Source organism: Centruroides sculpturatus, unplaced genomic scaffold (genome assembly GCF_000671375.1).
Source record: "Centruroides sculpturatus isolate CEXI.00-Female unplaced genomic scaffold, Cexi_2.0 scaffold369, whole genome shotgun sequence".
Taxonomy (NCBI): Eukaryota; Metazoa; Arthropoda; class Arachnida; order Scorpiones; family Buthidae; genus Centruroides; species Centruroides sculpturatus.
Genome location: NW_019384649.1, coordinates 591,624 through 595,851, shown reverse-complemented (window position 1 = coordinate 595,851; position 4,228 = coordinate 591,624).

Below are 4,228 nucleotides of genomic sequence, written 5' to 3'. Positions count from 1 at the left end.
TTTTTTTTTTTTTTTGATAAAATAAATAATAATTGCGTATGGAACTAAAGAGCCGCAGCTTCACATCCAAAGAGCCGCATGTGGCTCACGAGCCGCAGGTTGCCGACCCCTGGTTTATCCTAATAGACTTGATGATATTTCTGTTTTGTTGGAGAGATCAAAAAATGAACTTTCACAATTTGTGCATGAAACAGTAAATATCATATACAATAGCCATTCCAAATTGTTATTGAATATCAACGAGATAAAACTAACAAGAGAAAAATTAAATTTATTTAGCCAAGTAATAACAGCAAAAGGTGCTCCTTTGACAAATTATTGGGGGTTCGTAGATGGAACAGCACGTCCTATTTGTCGACCAAAACACATCAAAGGGTGGTATTCAGTGGCCATAAACATATAAATTGTTTGAAATTTCAATCAGTGGTTACACCCAATGGTATGATTGCTAATTTTTTTGGACCAATAGAAGGAAGACGTCATGACAGTGGAATGTTAAGAGAATCTAATTTGTTACAGCAGTGCTTTTCAACCTGTGGGTCGCGACACCCAGCGGGGCCGCAAAGCCTTACACTGGGGGTCGTGGGTAAAAGAAAAAGACAAGTGTTTGTAGGTACTACACTACAATGAAAAAAAAACTAGAATTTTAGTGAGAAGACTATACCTGTTTATTTTACAGTATAATTGGTTTTTCGATCAATATTTAGGTCTGAACAGAAAGAAAATTAAATACATAGTTTTTAAAATCACTGATATAGTTTTAATATGGCCCTGGGGGGATCGGCAGAAGTTTTTAACTTGCAAAGCGGTCGCGTAGTCAAGAAGGTTGAGTTAGAGCATTTGGCTGCGATTCCTTGTTCCGAGAATGGGACCGAATTTGTTTTATATGGAGATTCTGGTTATCCTTTGCGTCAACACCTCATTACACCATTCCGAGGTGCTAGGTTAACACCCAAACAACAAGTATTTAATTCCAGGATGAGTTCAGTAAGAGTGTGTGTGGAATGGGTATTTGGGAAAATAATTCAGATATTTGCTTTTCTAGATTTAAAAAAAAAATTTGAAATTGTATCTTTAGCCTGTTGATAATCTGTATATTGTTGGTGCACTACTTACAAACTGTCACACATGCTTATATGGTAGTGCAACATCAGATTATTTTAATTGTTTACCCCCAAATTGGACAAATAGTTAGAATGTAATCAATAAATAAATAAAGAATTTTTTCAATTTTATTCAAAGTTTTCAAAAGTATTTCTAATAACGCTTTTTTTTCTTTTCTCTCTAAATCAAATTTTTCTAAAAACACTCTTCTTTCTTCTCTATCTTGATTCAGTCTTGTTTCTGAAAAGAAAACTATGATAAGTGATTTTATGAACACAGATATAAAAATGTTATCGACACTTTACATCACTTGCTAAAAAAAAATTGAACAATTAAAAATTTCTGAATTAAAATCATCTATTTCTTCACAATGCTATTTGTAAATGCTTAAATAATCGTTATCTTAATAAAATAGTTCATAATTTTAACCCCAAAGAGGAAAAAATGAAGAAGTTTAACCGATCTTCTACTCACCATTCTACACGAAGCGAATGCCATTATTGACCGTGTAGAATTGCCAGATGGCGGCGCTTGGACCGTCAGCCGTACACGTTTTGCGCTGATACGTGTACCTCAACCTCTATTTTATACTTCTAAAAGTAGGGTTGGTTCTGCAGTCTGTTACTGAAGTATAAGAACACCATAAATTTTGTTTTTTAAAAATTTAATTTGAAACTATTACTGGAAATATTAATTATTTTATCAGGTTTTTTACATTTCATAAAGCAGCATAAATTTTTTTCACAAATATCCATTTATTATATATTCAACATATATCATGTTTAACATCAAAGAATGAGAGAGAAGTTTTGAAGCTTATAAATAAAAACGATGTTAACAAGGCAAGCTGCTGCTGAAATACCAATAGATGTATCTCATGCAACTCTTTGGAGAACTTTAAAAAACTATGACAATGTAAAATATTTAAAAATGAAGTTGAAACTACCTTTAACTGCTAAACACATATCAATGAATTTAATTTGGGCTAAAGACAAGATGGGATGGACTGAAGAATGGCAAGAAATAATGTTTAGTGATGAGAAGTTTAATTTATATGGCCCTGATGGGTTTTTATATTATTGGCATGATTTAAGAAGAGAAAGCAGATTTAAAATAAGCCATGGGTCTATAATGATTTGGGATAGTTTTGGAGGTAAATAGGATGGATTGGAATGGATTGGAAGGTAAAACTAAATTAACATTTGTTGACAAAAATATGATTACATTTGGTGGTTTAACTGGAGGTCATAAATGGTAGTTTCAACAAGATAATGCTCCCATTCATGTCCTAATGTCAATGAAAAATTTCTTTAAAAAAGAAAATATTGATGTAATATTGACTGGCTTTCGTGTAGTCCAGATTTAAATCCAATTGAAAATTTATGGGGGATTTTAGCAGGAATTGTCTATCAAAGTGGGAAACAATATGAAACTGTAAATCAATTGAAAATTGCAATAATGGATACATGAGATTAAATTAAGAATGAACAATTAAAAAAGTAATAAACTCCATGCCTAAAAAGTTTTTTAAGTAATTGTAGCCAAAGGGGGTGAAACCAAATATTAAGTGTTTAAAATATATTTAAAAATTAATTTTATGTAATTTAAAAAAGTGTACCTATTCTTTGCTAACAAGTAAAAAGTGATAACTTTTAATATATTATCATTAAAAGATAAAGAGCTTGAAAATGATATTTTTGTAATTGTCTTAAAACATATCAAACTGTTTTCTAATAAAAAAAATTAAATAAATTTTGAAAAATCACAAAATTTGTGGTTTTATTTATTATTTAGCGTATGGCTTATAAATGACACAAACAAAGCGTAACAAAATGGAGTAATACAAAACCAGAAATGAAATAAAAGAATAAGTAGTAGTAAATCTATATGCAATTAAACTATTGTAAAACTGTACAAATATGTGACTGCACATGTACACAAGGAAATAAAGAGCATTCAGAGTTGTAGATCTAACTCGCTTATCCACTTTACGGCCTCTGAGGTGGACATTAGTATGTCACTCCAGTTTCCCGGGTAAGCCCGCAGTCTACATTCGCATGCAATGTGCACAACAGTCTGACGTGGAGCACCACAGTCACACTCCGGGCTTGGAACCTTCTTCCATTTGAACAAAGAGTCTCTACCCCTGCCATGGCCCGTCCTGACACGGTTTAATGCGGTCCATGTTTTGTGAGGTAAGTCGAAACCCTGGACTTTTCCCTTACAACAGAACATACCATGCAAGTGGGACCCCATTCCTGTTTCCCAGCAGTTTTTCCACACTGTCATGTAGTCATCATCAGTTATGGCCATGTCTTGAGCTGCCGGAAGGGTTGGATTCCAAGATTTCAAGCGGTTAATGCTCAAGGATGGAATGTCTTGGTGAACTTGGAGTTGAGGATTTTCGCTTATCTTTAGGGACTCGCAAGCAAGGGCCTTAGATCGACGCAGGTCAGGTGGCATGACTCCTGCCAATAATGGCAGCCAAAGTGCTGGTGTAGATCGTATGGTAGCAGAAATCAGGCGCATTGTAACATTAAGGTGTGTATCTACCAATCTTGTATGGGAGCTATTCATCCAGACAGGGGCACAATACTCAGCACATGAGTAAACCAGTTTTAAAGCTGAGCAGCGCAGCGTGCTAGCAGTTGATCCCCATGTGGTGCCACAAAGCTTCTGTATTATATTGTTCCTGCTCTTAAGCTTGCCAGCAACACTTTTTAGATGTGTCTTGAAAGACAGAGTGTGATCAAGGGTGATTCCCAGGTATTTAGGGTACATATGTCTAAGAGGTTGGTTACAGAAAGAGACATTCAGCCTTGTATTTGCCAGTTGGTTGTTCAGGTGGAAACAGGACACTTCTGTTTTGGTGGCACTTGGAGACTGTTTTATATGGCTTTCTTTGTGTTTCCACGCCGTCCGTGACGCACTTAAGACCCCCCGTAAGACAGGAATGCAAACACTTACTCTGAATACTTTATTCAGGGTTTATTCGGAACGGGCGATCTACACTCGCTTACATTAAACATGGCCGTCTGTCTTGCACGTGCCGCGCTCTCTCTGGTGTTGCCAGATCTTACCGTAACATGTTCCTTTTTTTTTTTTTTTTTTTTTTATTTATTGC